This window comes from Equus caballus, chromosome 1, assembly GCF_041296265.1.
Source record: "Equus caballus isolate H_3958 breed thoroughbred chromosome 1, TB-T2T, whole genome shotgun sequence".
NCBI lineage: Eukaryota > Metazoa > Chordata > Mammalia > Perissodactyla > Equidae > Equus > Equus caballus.
In genome coordinates, this window is record NC_091684.1 from 30,987,827 (window position 1) to 31,009,580 (window position 21,754).

The 21,754-nt window shown below is 42.9% G+C and overlaps 1 long non-coding RNA gene across 3 annotated transcripts in view; it reads left to right on the top strand.

The window, feature by feature from the left end:
• Positions 1–20,862, top strand: part of LOC138915748 (uncharacterized) — a 68,138-nt gene extending 47,276 nt beyond the window's left edge. For 2 of the 3 annotated variants that reach the window (XR_011421937.1, XR_011421938.1), the window contains exons 2-5: positions 9,674–9,773; positions 17,026–17,136; positions 17,763–17,944; positions 18,124–20,862. This is a non-coding gene — a long non-coding RNA (uncharacterized lncRNA). Of the gene's footprint in view, positions 1–9,673; positions 9,774–17,025; positions 17,137–17,759; positions 17,945–18,123 lie in introns of all 3 variants that reach the window. The other variant, XR_011421939.1, reaches the window with a different exon arrangement.
• Positions 20,863–21,754: the final 892 nt, after the last annotated feature.

Consider the following 21,754-nt stretch of genomic DNA (forward strand, 5'->3'; position numbering starts at 1 on the left):
CTCTCTCGGTACAGTTCTCTCTCTTTTTTTCACTCTGTCCTAAGAATAGGGTTCTTAGGAAGTCTGTTCTAGCAGTCTTGGCCTCCTCAGATTCTCAGCTTTGTATTCTCAACTTGTTGAGTTCTCCTGGCTCTGCCTGGGCGCCCCCTCTCTGCGCTGTGGCCTGGAAATTCTCTCAAGGCAGCCAGCTGGGGCAGCTGTAGTACTGCCCTCATTTGTTTCGAATCTCTCAGAGATCGCTATCCTTCTCTGCCTAGTATCTAGTGCCTTTCAAACTGTTGTTTCAGATGTTTTCTCAAGTTTTTTGGTCATTTCAAGTGGGAGAGTAAACCAGTCCCCTGTCTTGGCTGGAATTGGAAGTCTGCATTTAAAATTGAAAGCATACTTTCATTCTAAAAGTTCTTTATGTATTTCATAGAATTAAAAATAATTGACTTATCTATTTCTCAACTAAAACTGCAGTTTTCTTTACCTGAAAATGATTCCTGACCGAGTGAATTGCCCTTTGCTTTAAAAGCAACCCCATCACTCACTCGAAGATGTTAGTGCAGCGCTGCATCTGAATCTAAACCAGACTGCGTTAAATCACTGTGCGTGTACATCACGGTGCCTGGCAAACACAACCGTCGTTCTGGGGACAGCCACTTGAACTAGAGCAGTGGCATTAAATCTTCGCCTCACTCAAGTATGGCCATTCCGTGGTTTCGTTTACAGCTGACACGTCAAAGACATTATAAGGAAGAAGATGAAACTCAAAGGTAAGATTTATAAACATAGGCTCCCTGCTCTTAGATTAAGTGTCCCTGAAGACTTCAACCTAAAGTGGATCTCTGTAAGCAGAATCCTGATCAGGCACATGCGGATGTCTTCTGTTTGGATACCAGTGGGAACTGTTAAGTGACTATGTAAATCTGACGATAGTGAAGCACAAGCATTTATTTGATAGCGTTGAATGGGGGGAGGTGCAAAATGTGAAGCAGTAACAAATGAAAACTGCCTGTCGATGTGGAGGAAAGGCAAAGATATATTCAGGCATGCATCGAAGTATTAAAATGTAAGTGCACTGTAGAAACACTACAGACTGTGGGGCCTGGATTCCAATCCTGTCTGTGACAATTATAGTTGCGTAAACTTGGGGAAGTGACTTCCTCTTCATTTCTTAGTTCCTACAGTACTACTTCATAGGGTTGTTGCAAGAATTAAATGAAATAATATGTTCAAAGCACTTAGAACAGTGTCTGGATATAATGAGCTCAATATGATGTTAGTTATTGGTACCATCATCATCATCATTGCTGTTTCTAGAATTGCATGTGCAAGGGCAGAAAGGAATATAGAATGTGCAGAGCATCAACAGAGAAGGTCTCCTTGAGAAGGGAGAATCTGAACTGAGCTCTAAGCATAGAAAGACCTCAAAACAATGGAAATGGGCGGTAGGAAACAGGTAGATTCCGAGTGTAGGAAAGAGAATGAGCCAAAGTACAAAGAAAAAAGTTTGAGGTATGGGAAGGTCTAGCTGGTGCGTATGGTGTTGCTGGGCAGTAGAGAGTGATCAGGCTGGAAGGGGAAACAATCACAAGGTTTGGCAATTGTTTAGATGTGGCAAATGAGGGTGTCATGTATAACCCAAATATATGCTGGAATTCATATGGCCCAGTCTCAAAGCAATGATGAACTGAAAAAACAGTCTAGCAACCAACGCTATTTTAAAATGAAATCAAAATTTTGCTTGCCAGTCTCCAAGAACATCAAAAAGCATGCAATTCATAAGCTTTAGGAACAATTCCTAAACTTCCCTTTCCTCTCCTCAGTAATTCTTATATCTTGCCAGCTCTGGAGCTTCTCCTTCTCTTAACCTCCCCTTTTCCATTTCTTCTGTCCTGAAACTCTCTCAGCAGCCTTAGGGCATGAGGCCCTCATCTTTTGTTCCCCTCCTCCTTTCCTTCTGCCTTTTCAGTCTTGTCTCTGTTTATCCGTGCTCCTGATTTTGAATCACGAAGACCAGGGACCATCCTGAAAGAGGCAGAACTCTCCTTAGAAGGTAGGCTGAGCAAAGCTGTCAAAGACCATATCTTCTCCATGGACGGTGGTAGAGAGATTTACGTTGTGGCAGAGAGGTTATGTATTAACACTCTTATGTTAATACGTTTTTTAAGTCATCAAAGATAACAGTAAGGTTTTGAGCCTTGGTGATAGAATAATGGAGGGTGTATCATTACAGAAATAGGGAAGCCAAGGATGGAAGAGCTTGGGAAGATGTTGAATTTGGAACAGTACATATATTAGAGCTACAGCATCATTCCAGGTGTAGGTAGACAAAAGGAAGCTGGATAAAGAGATCAGGGATTTAGACGGATTTGGGTATCATCCCACAGAAGTGATAGTTGAAGATGTGGAAGTGCATAAGAAAAGAAATATAAAGAAAACATAGAGAAAGGTGAGCGTTAAGGACAGAACTTTAGAAAATACTTACATTTCAGGATAGGAATTGACAAGAGAATTTAGGAAAGAAGAGAGAAATCCTGGTGTCCAGGCCTCACCCAGACCATTCCATCAAAATCTCTGGAGGTGGGATTCATACATTAACATTCTTGACAGCTTCCCACTGATTCCCTGTGGAGCCAAGTTGAAAACCTTGTGGCTTATGTGATGCCTGATGGTTTTTAGGGTTGTATGGAAAGCAGTTGTTAGGGAATAAAGTTCTAGTTTACTGGATTTAAAAATCAGAAAATCTAACATTCTCGTTTTGCTGAGGAACCCAGGGCTCAAAGAGATTAATTAATTTTGTGACCTTAAACAAGAAATTTAATGAATTTCCAAACTTACTTACCTCTCACTGTCATAAACGCGATCTCCTCTCCCTCGTCTTCTCTCACCCCACTCCTCCTCATCCTAGCCCAAGCCCTCTGCTACCCCTGCTCCGACTCTTCCTGTCTCTCCTTCTATGGCTGTGCAATCCATCCAAAGGCTCTTGGTTCAGATTTCAGAACGCTACATTTCTGCCTGGTTAAAAGGCTCACTTGAGGTACCTCCAGCAGCGGCAGACCAGACCAGACCACATTGTCGGAGGAAAACCCTTTGAGGGACTCTCTTATAACTTTGTGAGCCTGGAGGGAAGGGTAACCTCCAGAAGAAAATGGAGGATGGGGGGGCATCCTGTATTTTGAGGTGCTGGAGGTGGAGATGCCCCGACTTCGCACAGTCTGCTCCTCAGAGACTCCGGCAGGCCCCTCTCTGCTGTTTATGAAGTGGCGTCAAAGTCTGGGGCTGTGGTGGCGAGGCCTGCCAGAGCTGATGAGGACACAGCATTTGTGGGAATTCTGTGACTCCAGAAGGCGAAAGGTCAGTTTCTTTTCATTGACAGTGTTCTTGCTGCCCAAGAGTTTATCTCTGAGAATCTTGACTGGTTTCCAGGGTCAGGCTTCACCTCCATTGTTATCTGGAAACACAGGAACAGCCCTTTTGTCGTGCCAGACTAGGCCAGACATTGGACCCCATTCCCCACGGCACTGTAACTGGGCCTCCTCCCGTGAGTAACATTCTGCAGCTTTCCAAAACAGCTAGAAGAGGATTTTTAAAAATACACAAACCTGCTCATGTTCCTCTCATACACATCCATTTGTGTTTGATTTATGCTCCCCTCTGTGTTTCGTTTTCTCTCTAGGCTCCACAAAATTACCCATGAATATGATCCAGCATTGGAATGCACCCTGGAGCTTGAGGACATGCCTGAAATCCCCTGCAAACACTTGTCTTTCACTCCTCCTCATACCAGAAAGGATGTGCACGTATGACCCCTGGACTCACACATGATTGCAGCCCACAGTCACACTAAACTTGGGTTCGAGTTACACGTGTGCTTGCTTACACCTCAACTCACACACTCCCACCTGGACATTTGTGTACACAGGCCTATTCATTCCTAGCAGAGCCAAAATCTGCATTTACAGCTACATCAAAAACACACTTTTAGGTCCCTCAGAAACAAATGGCAACAGAGAAGGGAAACAGGGCAGCTGTAAGAATGGCCCTGCTCCCTCCTCTTCTGTCCGGGAGCAAAGCAACCAGGATCTTTTGGGCTAAGTCGATATGCTGGGACCCAGTGTAGACTCTTACAACAGGCCCTGATCCGACTCCAAGGCCAAGAGCAGCAATCCCCTCCCCGCCACGTCTGCTGGGTTCCTCCAGCTGTCTCCAGGGCAGTTCTCCCTACATGCAAACTATTAGCATTTCCTGTTAAAACATTTCTAATAAATAAATGAATACATCATCTTCCCAACCCAAAGCAGGTCTGAAAGCAGCCTAGGAGCTACTCCAAGCTAAGGATGGACGTGGACCACCCAGCACCAGCCCACTGGCCCAGGGCCAATGTTGCTTTTGTTTGAATTCCTGTATGAGTAACTGCTCCAGCTGACGCCAGCCAAACTCAGTGAAATATTATTTTTAATATTAAATAAATAGATGGTAGGGTGTGTTGATCTTTTTTTTTTTTCCCAGTAAATTGCAGCATCACAACATAGAAGCTGGCTCTGTATCTAGATTTCCTCAGAGAGCAGAAGGAAGGCTGACATTCTTTTGACCTTCCTCATGGAGCACTTACCCCCCAAGAGACAGAAAAGTCCCAGTTGCTGTTGACAGGACCCTATTTGGAGTAAGCTAGGAGTTCAAATGGTAACAAAGCTTACATAGGATCACCAACCATTTTTGTTAATTCTTCTAATTTAGTGTTTCTTTTCAGTATACAGAAAGTACATGCTTTTTATATAAAAACCAGAAAACACAGATAGATAAGAAGCTGCTGAAATTCCATTATCTAGTAAGAGAATTACTGCTGAATTTTGATGACTGCTCTTTCCAGCTTTTACATATTTATATGTATATATCACACAAAGTGAATGTTGATTTTACAAAAATGGACTCACACTGTACATATGTATATTTTCTACACAAAATCAATTTTTGGCATTTATTTTATGTTAGTAAATACTCTCCTGAAACTCTACACGTAAGGGGGCTACATAATACCCCATCATATGAATATGCCACAGTGTGCTCAACCAGTCTCCCACTACTGGATGTTAGGGCTGTTTCCCAGTTTTTGCTATTATAAACAACACTCCTGTAAAACATCTTTGTAGTTAAATCTCTGCTTATATCCTTAATTATTTTCTTAGGATAAAGTCCCAAAAGTAGAATTTTAAGACTTTGGCTATATGTTGTCAAATTGCCCTCCAGAATGATTATACCAACTTACATTGCCACCATCAGGGAATCAAAACGTTCCCCTGCTTGTACCTCTGCCACGCTGTGTGTTATTCTTCAAAAACGATCTTTGACAATTTGTTAGTAAAAAACTAAAGAGCAACCAACCTTAAACATTTAACAGGAGAGGCGAGCAGTGTAGAAATTTTGCAAGTCTGAGTGGTGGGTGGGTGCAATGTTGGCCAGTGAAGGGGACAGACGTAAAAGGAGACCCTGGCGAGATGGCCTTGAGAAAGGCTCTGGCAAGTGAGAAGACACCTTGACACCAGGCATGGCTGGATGAAGTCAGCGCTCTGAAGCCCCAAGGTGAGCCAAGACAGGACACTCTACCACGGGGTTTCCCAGAATATGTTCACAATGAGATTCACTTATTTGGAGAGGAAAGACACTGAGGTCAAGGAGGTTTTGGGAAGAGTGGGATAAGCCAGTTAGACCAGTTTCTTCGCAGCAATCCTGTAAAATGCCAATGATGGGGGCAGGGGAGGGGGCACATATGTGGGATGCAGTGTTTCCTGAGCTTAATTAACCACAGATCCAGCCCCACCCCTAACTTTTTTATTTTCCATAACACATCTCATGGATCTAGCCCTTGGTGGAACACACTTTAGGAAATGCAGTGTGATGCCATAAGTGGAAAATTGTTTTCACGGAGAGGGCAGAGAATGGGAGATTGGACAGAAAAGAAGGATGGGGGTGAAACAAGGAGGGGGACAAGAAAAAGTAGGAGAAGGAAGAGAAATTAGAAAAAAGGGACAGGAGAGTAACACAAAGGGGAAAGGAAAGAAGAAAGGGATGCAAAGGGAGGGAGGAAAAATTGAAGAGAAGGAAGAAAGTAGCAAGGGAGAGTCCCCTTATTACTAGAACCATCTACCCACTGCTTTTAGGGAGAGCCAGGTGTCTGTAATCTGCTCTGTACCCACCTCCCCCTACAGGCCACCCCAACCCCTATGTCACTCTCCACAGTGGGTTTTCTCTGAAATGTTACCCATCTCACAGCCCCTTCCTCAGTGACTGTTGCTTAAATGCAAGAATTCATTTGCAAGGAAAGCTCAGAACATAGAAACAAACAGTAGGCCCCAAAGAAATCCAGAAAAAAGAAAACAGAATAAGAAATTCCAAAAATATTTAATCATTACATCTTGTTGGTGTATAGCTTCTTGTGGCACAATGGGACACGACCAAAACTAAACAAACACACTCCACTCAGCAGGAAGTCTAGTTGCCTAAAGAGCAGAGGAAGGCAAATTGACAGCTTTTAAACACCAACTGGGCCTTTCACCCAAGAGGGCCTGCTTTCAAGCAAACTGAAAGCACCAAAGTGGTAACATAAATTCCTAAAAGCTTAAATGCAGTGCATGTACACAGTGCTAAACCCTTTAGAATTCCACAACAAAAAGACATTTAATTATTTAATGGAAGCTATTTGTTATTTTTTAAAAGTCTCAAGTAACACATGCTGAAATAAAAATAGGCATTTTGAAATAAACTCATGGAGCGTTCATCCAAATCTGAAACCCCTGCGTTCTCATATGGTCACACGGCTAAGGAAGTGATGGAATCCCAAAAAGAACCTAGATTTTAAAACTCCAAGTCTAGCACTCTCTCTGATGCACTGGTGCTACTTCGCATTGGAGTGTATGCATGCCAGAATAGGCAGGGGCCAGGAGATTATTTCAAAGATTTGAGATACAATGGCGTTTCTCAAAGATTTTTAGGGAAACATTTTGATATAAAAAGTATAAAGGCACATTATGAAGTAGAATGCAGAATTTGCATGATATTTTACTATAAAATAAAAGATTTCAAAGATATTGGCGCTAATGCGGACCCTTTCTGTCCGTGCGCGCAGACCTTGTGATGGTGTGCTTTCTTCGCTCTCTGCTCTTCTGGTGGAAACAAGTGAGAAGAACTCGCTCTTCACCATGCTGCCTCTCACCCCTCCTTTCCTCTGCCGCCTCCTCATCCTTGTTCTTCTTCATGGTCTTCGTTCATTTAGGTGGTGTTGCCACCCTCAGAGACTCCCAAAGGCAGCTTGCTTGTGATTCACTTCAGAGGAAGAGGGCTGCCATGTCAGGTTCTGGTGAGGCTCTCTTCCTGGCTTACAGACAGGTGCCTTCTCACCAAGTCCTCACATGGCAGAGAGAGGCTCTCTGGTCTCTCTTCTTAGAAGGCTGCTAATGCTATCATGGGGGCTCAGCCCTCAAGACCTCTTGTAAACCTTATTACCTCCCAAAGGCCCAGTCTCCAAATAGCATCACATTGGGGGTTAAAGTTTGAACAAATGCATTCAGAGGGGACACAATTCAGTCCATAGTGATTAGTTAGGATAATTTCAGTTGTAAGTAACAAAAGACCCGACTCAAGGAGCTTAAACAATAAAAGGCATTTGTTGGCCCAGAGATTGGAGGCAAATTAGGGTGGGCCTCAGGAATAGCTGATCCAGAGCCTGAACCATGTCATCAAGGACTCTGATGTCCATAGCGTTGCCATCAGACTAAGACTGTTAATTCTCTCAGCGTAGGTTGTCTGAGACTTTGTCCTTCCTAGCTCACCTCCAGTGGACATGTCTCATTAGTTGGAATTTAGGCATGAATCTATTCCCAAACCAATCATTGTGGCCGGTGTGATGGGTTTTACTGATCCACTTAAACGAACCAAAGTTCACTCCAAGAGCTGAAGGAAGATTCAACTCACCCAAACTCCACAGCTGCTTCATAATCTGAGAAAGAAAGGAGCAGAGATGATAGGAAGTGTCTATGTTGCCCACTATAATTTCCTCTTTAAAACTATCCACTTTGAACTGTTGACTGTTTATGGTACATGGCATGTTCTAAGTAAACAAGAACTGTCGAACTGATCATCTGCTTGTTTATTATGAGCTATAGTGAACATCCTGGGAGGCAGTAATAGTGGGATGGACCCTACATAAAACATAAATGGGCGGCCGGCCTTGTAGCCGAGTGGTTAAGTTCGCGTGCTCTGCTTTGGTGGCCCAGGGTTTCGCCAGTTCAGATCCTGGGCGCGGACATGGCACCACTCATCAGGTCATGTTGAGGCGGCGTCCCACATGCCACAACTAAAATGTACAACTTTGTACTGGGGGCATTTGGGGAGAAAAAGCAATAAAAAAAAAAAACATAAATGGAAATGCTGTGAATACTGAACTCATGCTGTGGCGACACAAAGAAGTTCAAGAAAAGGACAGAAGTCCATGGCCCCCAAAACTGCATTTAGGGTTTCATTGGGTCCACATTTCATCTGCATCCACTCCCTCCTCCAGTCCTGGAAAGAGCCATCTTCATTCTTCTTCCATGTGGAAATTGGCATTGTTTCATGCCAGTCTGGTAGGATTTGAATTTTTATTTTATTTAAATCACTTTGCAAAAGGCTTTGGAGTATACATAGTTTAGAAGTGGGGAGTCCATTATGCTAAGTGAAATAAGCCAGTCACAAAAGGACAGGTTATGATTCCACTATATGAGGTCCCTGAAGTAGTCAAATTCATAGAGATAGAACGAATGGTGGTTGCCCAGGGCTGGGGGAGGGACAAATGCGGAATTATTGTTTAATGGGCACAAAGTTTCAGTTTGCAAGATGAAGAGTTTGGAGATGCATGGTGGTGATGGTTGTACAACAATGTGAATGTGCTTAATATGACTGAACTGCACACTTAAAAATGGTTAAGATCCTAAATTTTATGTTGTGTGTGTTTTACCACAATTAAAAAAAATGTTAGGAGTCGTATGTGGGATTTCCTTTTATTTACCTTACTTTCACCATCATTTTCTTTAAAAATCTCTTTTCTATTTCTATTATAAACATCTTACTTGAACAGTCAGCAAAATTTTTTCCCACCTCAGACACCTGGACTTTTTTTTTAAGGTCAAATTTAGACCTGCTTTGAGGTACTCCAGATTTTTTTTCTAGATTTACAACGTATTTTTTTCCTTCGAAAATGTTCCTTTCCATTTTTGCCCTCCCTAATAATGGAGTTCTTTCGCAGCTCCTTTTTCCTTCCCAAATGAACTAACTTTGGTTACCTTTAGTGGCTGTTAGCATTATCATCATCACACATTTTCTTGGGAGGGTGAGAATAGTGCAACCATATTTTCAGTAGGATTCAGCAAAAGCCAAATTCTACCACTTATGGGGACTACAGCCTGAGTGCTGCAACTTTCCCCAGACACTCAGCAGTCACCTGCTCTGCCAGGCCCTTTACGAACACAATTTCATTGGGTTGTCCCAGCTTCCCTGAGAGGTCTGTATATCACCACCAGTATACACGGGGACACTCAGAGGGGTTAAGTAACTGGTTCAAATCTCACAGTTGGTGTCCTTGGCTCCAAAACCTTGTAATGTCTTTCTTTCTATACTACCCTGTCTCCACTCAGTCTTTTCCTTCTACTCCAAGGCATTAGGACACCTCCATTCCTGACCTCCTGGAGCACTGACTGCCTTTTGTGGGGGATTGAAAAAGACTTCTGGGAAGAGCTGGTGCTGAGTCCTCTGTGGTAAGAGATGAGTCATCCCAGCTTTCCAACTCTCCTCCCACCTTCTCCCCTCTCCATCCACCCAGTTCCTCCTGGTTCCCCCAGTTCTCTGGCTGCCACCACCACACCTAACCCAAAGGGCACTTCAGTCCTCTCCTTGAGCCAGCCTGGGTGGAGACAAATCCCCTTCTTTTTGAGTAGAAACAAGGAGAACACTCTTCAAAAGTAAAAGAACATTAATATGAATGTAAGATGAAACTGAACCACACTGCAAGCAGGAAAGACAAAAGCATAAGAGTAGATGTACTGACCGAAGGAGGGTTGTCTTCGTGATTTAACTGCAGTCCTTCCAGAGTGGCTGAGGGTTGACCTGACTGCAGTTCCATTCCCTTCTGCACATCCAAATCCCCTCATGGGGAAGGAGGCGGAACCCCGATTCCTTCATCCTTTCTTGGCCAACAATGGGCCTGGGGGCCAAATGGACCATTGTCCCAAGAGAAGGAACCCTCATCTCTCTCCAGCGTTAAAGTAACAGGACCGATTTCCATGCCTGGAACTTTGAGTCCTTCTCTCCCGTCAAGGGGTAAAGGAAACTAACATTGAGCACGTATTGTGAGGGGAACTTGACAGGAGTTTAATCCTCAAGGCCACTCCCACAAACAAGGTAATGTAAGAAAGAGTTAGGAATGTGTTCAAATTCCAGTAGTGCCTACCACTAGCTGGGAGACTGGGTAAGTCCTTCCAACCCTCCAAGTCCCACTTCTTTCCTCTGTAAGATATCAAGGAGGATTGAAGAGGTAAATGCACACAGCACCCAACCACTCCCAAAACGTTAGCTGTTATCAATGACCCTATGATCAGGTGTCAGTACTCCAGTTTCACAGATGTGGCAGCCTTTGAACCCAGGTCTGCCATGGTCAAGGCCCATGTCCTTTCCATTTCCCCATTGCTGTGGCCCTCAAGTGAGCACTTGTTCTCGTGTTGTCTTACACCGTTACCAGGTAGTGCATTTGTGGAGGCTGTAACAGCCCTAAGCAAACAACCGTTTGAACTGAATGCATGAATGCTCATGTTAGTAAAAGGAGAGGAAATGATTTTAATTTGAGACAGAAAAAGCACTTATACCAGAGGCTAATAGATTAATTCATTTAGACAGTCAGTTAGTTAATATTTACTGAGTACTCACAGGATACATGGCCCTATTCATATAGACTGTGCCATTTTGGATGCCTGGAGGGAGTGGGGAGAGCAAGGTGAGGGGACTGGCAAACGGGGAAGTTAGCCTAAAAAAATTAAAAGTCTGAATTATAATTTTTAATATTATTTTATTATTTTCAGATAATTGTAATCCTCAAACTGGGCTAAAAAGTATTTATGGAGAAAGTGAAAATTGATTACATGACTTGTAATAACCATATTAGCATTTGTGATGTGGAAACAGTTGCGTCCTCTTCTATCCTCAAATCCTAGTTACATGAATACTTTGTGTAGTCTCCCAAAGCTAGTGGTTTTAAATTCCAAATTAGCATAGAGTCTGAGGAAGGTTTTTATTGGACTGTTGCTACGGGCAGAAAGTACTTGAAAAGAAGACACCATGCCTTGGATTGGAGGACAAGATTCCAGAGAGCAAGATTTCGTGTCTTGAAGGAACTTTATGCTCCTTGACTCAGCCACTCGTTTGATTTAGGAAGGGAACAAACAGCACAGGTAGGAGCCCCAAAGATCAGGGGCATGCGCAGTTAGTTGGGGGTAACACCACCATTGCTGAGAAGGCTTGATGCAGTTAGGGTTGTGGATGGATTGGTGGAGATGGGGTAAGAGAGGGAGGAGCCAAAGGCCAAAGATCCCTCAGTGTGGGCATCTGCAGGTTCAGACAGGTAAGAGAACAGACAGGTTAAAGCAGGTTGGATCTCAGGTGACACAGCAAGAAAAGGCTCATGGGAGCAGGTCCAAGCGTGAATCCTCAAAACGAGTGTTATAACAGGAGTGAGATGAATCTGGGGACCTCACTCCTCTCGCAGTCAATCTTGAGTCATCAAATAGATTCTGAAAGGGGACTTGCGAAGGCAGTCTAGTAAGGTGCCTTCAAGCATATTTCAATCTCAATCTGAGTTGAGCGATCTTGGTAAATCATTTAATCTTTATGCTTCCACTTCCTCATCTGTGAAGTGGGAATGACAATAGTCCCTGCCTCATTGGGATGTTATGAGGATTAAATAACTTGATGAATGCCACGTGTTCAGCACTGTACCCAGCACCTAGGTACTCAAGACCAGGCAGTGGTGATTATTATTAAACTGTAGGGACCTAGGGCTATCACTTTGGATTTGTGAGCCCCTGAAGAGCAGGTTCTATGATTTTATCTTTAAGTACTTATCAAATTACTTAGTTCATCATCATTATGGTTGTTAATAAAATAACATTCCGCTATTTTGAAATATGGCTTCTGCTTCCAATGGTGATTAATACCTAATAACAAGCAACCTCTCTGTGGACCTGGAACCAACTCTTCCAGGTTTTTTCCACCAGAAAAAGAGATAACTGAACCATAGCAATACAGTTAAGCTGTCATGTGAGTCATCCCTGCTCCCAGGTCTATCCTTACATTATTCTCTGAACCTCAGATCCCAATAAAGAGACACCATAGAAAGAAAGAAGCAAGAAATACGAAAGCAGAGTAGAGAACTGTCGACTCAGAGGGTTGGAAGGCATTGAAGGTTTTCCGGATCAACCACCCCACAGTCAACCAAGAGTGGTAACAGTGATGTCGAGAAGGGAATGGGGATTAATAATTCCTTTCCGAAAGCTGAAGAAATTTAAATGATCTATCTCTTCCAAACAAATCTGCATTTTTAAAAAGCCTTCCTCTTGTTACCTCTTAGCCTTCACTCACTTCTCTATACCACTGCAGCTGCTCTTACTCAGCTTGTGGGGGAGGGTGAATAAAGGATTCCTCTGGAGCTACTGACATATGTTCAGCTGCCCCTTGCTATCACTGTCATATTCCCAGCTCTGACACCCCTGGTCTAGCAGCAGAATTACTAAGAGGGAACAGCTGGCACTACACCTGGGTCCTACTCACTAAGTTTGGCATTAGATCGCTCCAAAAATAAGATATTGCTCCAAAGATTAAGAGGATAAGAACAGGGGCAGGCCCAGTGGCGCAGTGGTTAAGTTCGTACGTTCCGCTTTGGTGGCCCAAGGTTCACTGTTCGGATCCCGGGTGTAGACATGGCACCACTTGGCAAGCCATGCTGTGGTAGGCGTCCCACATAGAAAGTAGAGGAAGATGGGCACAGATCTGAGCTCAGGGCCAGTCTTCCTCAGCAAAAAGAGGAGGATTGGCAGTAGTTAGCTCAGGGCTAATCTTCCTCAAAAAAAAAAAAAAAAAAAAGACCTCGAGACAGAGGATAAAACCCAATGAATTTATTTGGAAATTTATTTTTTTAATGTCATGTTAAAAATCTGCATATGTAAGAACACTCTCCTTTCTATTTACCTATTCACAACCCAACTAATGCTGTGTGGCATATTAACGGTATTCAATTTAGGTAAAGAAAAATCTCCCTCTGTGGGACGCACCTTTGCAAGTGAAATGCTGGTGAAAATTTGGCTTAGACTTCACCAGTTCTTTAAAAAGGAAAAAAAAAGACTCATGCAAAGTCTTTAAGATTTACAATTTTTTTTTTAAAGATTTTATTTTTTTCCTTTTTCTCCCCAAAGCCCCCCGCTACATAGTTGCATATTCTTCGTTGTGGGTCCTTCTAGTTGTGGCATGTGGGACGCTGCCTCAGCGTGGTTTGATGAGCAGTGCCATGTCCGCACCCAGCATTCGAACTGACGAAACACTGGGCCGCCTGCAGCGGAGCGCGCGAACTTAAGCACTCGGCCACTGGGCCAGCCCTAAGATTTATGATTTTTATTGTTTCTGCACAGTCATGGGACCAAATCAATTATTTAACCATTTTCAAAAGATGCTTTGCTTCTAATTACAATGTTATCAGGGGATCAGTGTTACAGGATAGGCTGAGATCCCCGGGGGAATAGGATTCTGAGATCTCTGGCTAAGAATCTCTTTTGCAAAGAGGCAGCTATCATCTCCTGTGGATATTCCCACCAGATAACCTAGGTTAAATCATAATAGACTTCTTTTTTTTTTTAACCCTAATTTCTCTCTTAGAGTAAGCCATGTTACCATCTTTCTTTCTTTGCAATCCTTTCCTTTTTAAATGCTGTCTCTCTCTATCTCTCTTTCATTCAGAGTATAACCTTTTTTTTTAAAAGTCGCTTCATTTCCTAATTTTCTCTTCCTCTACAACTCTCTATATCCTGCCCTTTGCCCTTCTGTTCTTTCAATTATTTATCTCCTTTTCTGTCTTGTCATTCATCTTACTCTAACACTGCATATGAGTTTCTACTCACATTAAGGTCTATATCGTCAGCCCAAGATAACTCCATCTCTTCACAGGGAGGAAAAGCTAGAAAAAACCCAGAGCTCTGGGTTCTGGCCCTTCTCTTATTATGTGGCTCTGTTATTCCCCTAGAGCTTTCACTTCTTAGTCTCAGCATTGAAAAGAGAGAATGAACTAGGATACTGCTCAGTAACGCACTCCATGGATCACCGTTTGACTAAAGGCTTAGAAGGCACGTCACCACTCAAAGTGCAAGATGTTCCAGGCTGACATTACGCCATTGAAGTCCAGCCTCTGCGACTCTACTGCCCATAGGCATTGGGACGCTTTGTAATTCTTGATAGTGTTTGCTTTGGAATTACAGAGACTTTGTCAGAAAGGTTCTTCTAAGTCAATGCAGTCTATCTAACCGTCTGCATTCGGGGAAGGGGAAACTTAACCACTTCCCAAGGCAGCCCAATCCATTCCGTGGCCAAATAAGAAAGCTAAATTTTCAAAGAAAACATTCCTATGTTTGGTCATGGTGGTTGTTTGTTTAGCAAACTATCCTCCCGTGAATGATAGTTACTCTTAATTTTCAGTAGCCATAGGTCATTCCCTTTCCATCAAGGTCTTTGCAAGAGAAAAGGCTTTAAAGTTATCAGAATACTGGATTATTTGTCTTTTTAAAATTTACAGATGTGGAGGTAAAAATGTGTTTGCAGTGCATGGATCCAACCTCATTGGCTTCATCATCATGTATAATAACAATAGCTAACACTTCTATAGAATTACTATGTGCTAGGCATTATTCTAAGAATTTTGCATATATTAAATCAAGAGAATATGATTTCCCCAGACAGCTTTTCCTATTTGCTTCCCTACAGGGGCCCAGAATATGATGGCACATCAACAAAAGAAGACTCTAGATGTCTTCTAGTCCAATCCTCAACTACCCAGAAAAGTCCCAGAGAGGTTATGTGCCTATGTTAGGTCACACAGCTGTTAGCGGTAGAGTAGGATCTCAAATGTCTTAATAACAACTAGCTCATCGTTCATAGCTAGGATCAAGTAAGGTATTATAGGAACCTGAGATTCTTTTTCATAAGAATCTGCCTCGTTTTGCTCTACATGTAGCTAATACTCTGCACAAGGTGCCAGAATCACTTTTCTATTTTTCCTACCTTTTTATCTTTTAAAATAAGTTTGTCTTTGAATTTATTTTCAGGCACTTATATTATCTCTCTTTCCATATCCCAGTCTATTTAAAAACTTTTTTAATGTAGCCAAGTGAATTTCTCTCCAAGTTAGAGTGAGATTTCTGGATCAGGAACGAAACAATCATTTCAACTTCTCTGCCATTGACTCTCCTATCAGAACAACTGACAAACGCAGTTCAGTTGACCTATTCAAGATCTGTCAGGTCTTTCTCCTGTGCGGCTTGTGGTGAAGGATGTCAGGTGCAGTGGGAGAACAGGTGACAGGGAGAGGGAACCCTGTGTAGAACAAGAAGATGCACAGCCTCTTAGCTGGGCTGCGTGTTGAACAGAACGCCTCGCTAGCCGGAAGGAGGGAGCTGGCTTCCTGGCTGTTTGCTTCCATCCAAATTCACCTGAACTCTGCTCCTGTGACAGCCCAGGAGCACAATATGGAAACTCCTGCCCAATTCTGGTTGAGAACATTTCTTCCCAAGAACCTCTGTCTGTGCTCCATCCACATTTGGAACCAGATCTGGCAACATCGGTAGAGAGGAAAGACGTTCGTCCTCTCAGTACACGGCAATATGCTATGTCAGCAACTGTTCTTTTCAATAGGAGTTTGGTGCATCATGTGTGGGCTACCTCGAACATTTTAAAATCATATTTGCCTTCAAACAATGGCAGCTTTATAAACAGTATGGACATGCACAGATGAGTCAAATTCAATTTATAACGATGCTAAGGCAATTCCAAAACTATTTTATTGTATAAAATATTGTTCAGAATTTGTTTATTGGGTTCAAGCTTCTTTTATTTATTTATTTTTTTCAAGTGTTCTTTGAATTCTTTTTTTTTTTGCTGGGAAAGATTCACCGTCAGCTGACATCTGTTGCCAATCTTCCTCTCTCTCTTTATTTTTTTTGGTGAGGAAGACTGGCCCTGAGCTAACGTCTGTGCCAATCTTCCTCTATTTTGTATGTGGGATGCTGCCATAGCATGGCTTGATGAGCAGTGTGTAGTGGAATGTGCAAACTTAACCACTATGCCACTGGGCTGGCCCCTCTCTCTTTCTCTCTCTTTTTTTTCCCCCTCCCTAAAGCCCCAGTGCATAGTTGTATATTCTTGTAAGTTGTAAGTCCTTTTAGTTCTTCTATGTGAGCCAGCAGGACAGCATGGCTATTGACAGATGAGTGATGTGGTTTCACTCCCAGGAATCAACCTCTGGCCACTGCAGTGTAGCACGCCAAACTTTAACTGCTAGGCCATCAGGGCTGGCTCAAGCTTCTTTTACTTTTAATACAGCTATTATTATAGCTGTATTTGTTGGGGGAAAAATACTGGAGATTTGTTGATTTTAGTCGGATTTTGGGCAAAAGTGTGTTTTCCCTAATTGTCTGAACTTTTCTCCACTTCTGGAGCTCTAACGATGGGATTTGTGTGGATGTTAGGGTCACACATACCTGGGGCTCAATCCTCACTCTACCCCTAACAGTTGTAGGAGCTTGTGTATGTGACTTAACTCTCCGAGTCTCTGCTTCCTTCCATGTGATAGCACTTACCTCACAAGCCAACGTGGGTTTCAAACAAGATATTTTAAAAGCACATGGAATAAGTTTGCATAGTGTTCTGTATATAGATGCTCACTAAATGTTAGTTTCCTTCTTTCTCTGTGTGTATTTGTAGTGAAGAGGAGGAAAAGAGTTGATGAGTATGAATTGGAGGACCCATCCAGAAATAAAGGATCTGCAAACAATCAAACTAATAAAAAATCAAACACAAAACAGAGGAACAGAGGTGAGAAATAGAAAAAAGAAGTTTAGAAAAATGCTGTCAACAACAAATGTTCACTAAGCACCTCCTATTTATGTGTTTCAGTCCTCTACCAGGTAACCAATGTATGGGACTCAAGGATAGTTCTTGTCTTCCAAGAGCCTATAATACTTCTGAGGAGACAAGCTTTATTCCTTTGTAAAATAGATAAATAAAATGCAAAGGAGTTGTTACCCTTGGAGTTGAGTGGAGAGGGCAATCTCTTTATTTATGTATCTTTGGAGAGCAGACAGAAGCTCAGTGGTGCTGTCGGTGAGAGGCAAGAGCAGATGAGAAAATGACCAACGTTTTGAGTCTGATGACAAAGGTTTGGGGACATCTTAACAAGCGGAGGCTGTTGGTTTTGTTAAACCAGCAGCAGTGAAAAATGCTCTTAATATTCTTTGGAACAACAGAAAATCCCCAAACAAACCTAAACGGGGCCTGGTAGTCTCAATGCATTCATGCTAAGGGGGAGGGGTGGGCAGACAAGCTGAAGATGTCCAGTGCATACTCCTGGTTTCCTTATTCGGCCTGAGAGACACCGATACTCTTTGTCGAGTTACTTATCCAGATCCTCTTTAAGCTCCATTTCTTTCTTTTCCCAGCAGATCCCTGGAGAGATGCCCTTTCAACCCTCCATCTCTGCTAAATGCCTTTTGGATCTCAGCAGTGGAGCCCATTGGTTGGTTGGATAGTCAGAGCAGACTATTACTGACGCCTATTAAGGCTGACTGAAAGAATTCTAGCCAAATCTTCCAGGTTAGAAGAGAAATGACAGCTCCTCCCAAAGGTATTTCCATGACAAAGCACAGCAACCATCCTACAAAGGGTTAATACTCCCCCCTCCCCTGCCCCCAACTTGCTACAGAGATCAGCTAATCTGATAATTACAGCAACAAACACAGTTTAGACAAACAAGACCTGACCCTGAGGGTTTGGAATGAAAACATTTACTCTCTCCCTCCCTAGAGAGATGGTGCCTGGAGCATACACACAGAGAGACACTGGGAAAATACCCTTATGCTGGAGCGACAGGGTGAAAACATCTGTGTTCCTGAGCTGCTTAAGAAGATGAAGTTAACAGGGAGAAGGGATGGGGCGGGGGAGGTGGGAGGAGCAGGGAATGGTGCTGTCGATGGGCGTACTTGTTTAGAGCAGATGGAAAATGTACCCATCCATAACTGGAGATGTAAGCCAATTGTAATTAAGTTTACAACGGAGGCAGAGGGAGAGGAGAGGTACAAAGGAGACTCAATGATGGAGAATTCCAGTGAAAAACCTGGAGATTAGCTAAAGGAGGAGAAACATCTTAAAACACCAAAGTGGGATTTACTCCTGAGAGCTAGAGGAGAAGGATATTCGGAGTAGTCCATGATTCTAACGAATTCACTATCCGCCTGCCAGGGGGTGAGGGTCACAGTCTCAGTTGGTTGGTCATCCTTCTTACCCCCAGGTTTGCTTCTAAGCAGAACAGCATGCCTTTCTCCCCGCCTACCTGCCTCAAAACCTGTCAAGCTACTTTTTTCCCCTTTTGCTTCTAAAATGCTGCTTCCTAGAAGATGCCTGCTGGGTTGCTTGAGCTGGAGATTCCGACCTTGGCTTGTTTTAACCTGGACTTCCAACAGTTTCTCCTTTCCCAATACCCTCAAGCTTTGCCCCAGGTACCCATGTCTTAGTGCCAAAAGTCATTTCTTTTTTATCCTTGGCTGATGGTGTGTCAGCTGGTAAACTCTCCTTGCCCTTTAGAACTCTCCAAATTATCTCCAGGCATCCGAATCCTTGGGGGATTTGCAGATCATATATATGGATGACACCATGCTAAGAGGAATAGCTACTGTGATTGATGAGAGGATCAAGCTTTAAAATGAATCCCATAAGCTGAAAGATGGTCTAAAATCAATACGGTCAGATGTGCCAGGAATAAATGTGAAACACTGCATTTGGGTCCAATAATCAATTGTACAAGTATACGATGGAAAGACTTACAGAACAACAGTTTATGAAAAAACAAAACAAAACATTTTTTGGTGACAACTGGTTCAATAAGACAAGAATGAACCTGTGTTCTTAACAAGGGAAAGGTAGGACTGAACAAATCCTTTTTATTGTTTTTGAGTATAATTGTCAGCTGATCAAGCACAGAGTTCCAGTAGGCTGTGCAGAACAATCTTGTTTTATTCGTTTCTGTTTTAATTTAATTTCAGTTTCAAATGCCCTATTGCAATCTATTCAGGGTCCACCTTGGCAATCATCAGTGGCTCCCGTAGCCTGTTCACCTGATTCCAGTAGCCTCTGTGTTTTGAATCTCACACAAGCCCACTTGGCTGCCGTGCTGCTGGCCTGTTGGAGAGTCCCCCACTTCCCAAGGAGAGATGCTTCTTTCCAAACAGGCCAGTCTTCTCACTGTTCCTCATACGCCCCACGGTCGTTGGTTCATTTGTTCATTTCTTCACAGATCCGTTGACCATCCACTATGTGGCAGGCACTATTCCAGGCACTGGGGCTTCAGTGGTGAGCAAGATAGGGTCCTTGCCCTCATCAAGCTTAGGCTCTCATGGGGGTAGGCAGACCCTAAAGAAACACTTGAAAAATGTCAGATAATAAAAAGGTATGAAAAGCTATTAGGTAGTTGAAAAGCCTTCCGGCTTCTGCTTAGACTTCTCAGAATGTTACCTCCTGCTTCCTAAACCGGCTCAAATTCCACCTTCCCCTCAGAGGCAGAGAACTCCTCCAAGCTCTCTCTGCCCTGGGGTTTGTGCCACATAATTTAGCACTCAACTGCTCTCTAAGTGTTTCCCCCAATGCTAATTTTGCCTCCCAGCAGGCTATAGGAGCTGGCAAACTCTTTGAAGTTATAGGATGTGCCTTCAATTTAAACATATTCAGTCAATCTCTCCCTAGAATGCTCTTTAAAAGGAAATGAAAAGCATAGTTGAAACATGACTTGAAGTTTTTAAGCTGATTCCCAGATAACAAGAGAACTTCTTCCAGTGCCTCCGAAATCCTCTAGAAAAAGAATGCAAAGTTAGGACAATAGTTTGTTTATTTGTTGAACTTAACCTCCTCCAAAGAGTCCTAGACTCTGTAAGGAGATCTTTAAAGCAACAAACATACCTTAATCGCGTAGCAGCAAGATTAGAGCGAACAGCAGCAGGGAAACATCCAACAAGCTCAGAGGGAGGAAAGGAAAGGGCAGACAATGGCAAATCCAGAAAAATGATCAGCCCCAAATTGAGCCCAAATGACATTCTTTTGGGCCCCTCACACTCTGTACAATAAAAGCGGGCCAAGAAAAGCCAGAAACAATCCTAATGGCCATCAATAGAGGACTGGTCAAAGAAATGACAGCTTCATATGGTCGACTGGCACGCGGAAAGAGTAAGGTAGGTACAGCTATACACACTGACGGAGACAGATGGCCACCGCGTGGTTTCAAAAGCAAGTCTCAGAACAATACAGACAATAGGATCCTTTTCATTTAAAAACTATATTCATATGTGTGTAGAAAAATGTATGTAAGGATATACACTTAATTGTTAACAATGGTATTTCTGGGAATGGGGTTATAGGCAATGGGGTAGGGGAGACAGGCAGAGGAATTTAATAATTTATTTTTACTTTATAACTTCTAAACTGTTGTATATCCTGTACCTAATTATATATGTATTTTGAGAATGAGCATTTATTGCTTTAATAAAACAACAAACAGTCAACAAAAGCAGCCAGAGTTTTCATTAATTTCTTTTGGAGAAGACACACATGTTGTAAAGAACAAGGTCATTCCTAATGTCTGGTTTGCTCCTTGGAGAATTATGGATGCCCAGAGTGGTTCCTGGATTTGTATAGGTGTCCTTGTGCCACATGCCACATGGGAGGACTTCTGAAGAGAAATCCTAAGCATTCACCAATGGGCTGTGCACGGCTATGCCCTAGGAGGCGTTCTTAGGTAGAATGAGAGCAGATCCAAACCAAAGACAGGGCAGGGCACGGAAGCGGGGAGATGAGGGCTCAGCTGGAAGCGTGTTTCACGAGTTTGCTTCCTTAATGCAACTCAAGGATGCACTGAACAAATTCCTTGACAAATTTTTGTGTTGTATAAATGAACCTCTGAAAAATACATATAATAAAATGTGTACATCAACGGTAATTTTAGGCTGTAAGGGAGAACAATATTTAAGAGGTGTTGAGGTCAAGAACGTGGCTTTGGAATAGAGACATGTGAATTCTAAGTTTGCCGCTTAATAGCTTTGTCATCTTGGGCAAATTATGTCACCTCTCCTACCTCTTCTGAGTCTCTTTTGGGGGCTCCTCCTTCTCTTTCCAACCCTAAAATGCTGATGTTCCCAAGGCTGCTGTCTGAGGCCCTCTTCTCCCTTCCTCCGGTAATATCCTCCCATGGCTTCAGTTACCTCATGCCCATGACATACAAGTCAATGGATCAGGCTGAATCTCTCCTAGCTCCGACTGACAACTTTTAGTAGAGCCCCATTTCCCACACAGTAACATGCTTTACATGGTCCTTCAAAATCTGGTTCCAGTCTCACACTCCACACTGCCCTCTTCCCTCTCTGCTCCAGTCATACCAAACCACTTTTCATTT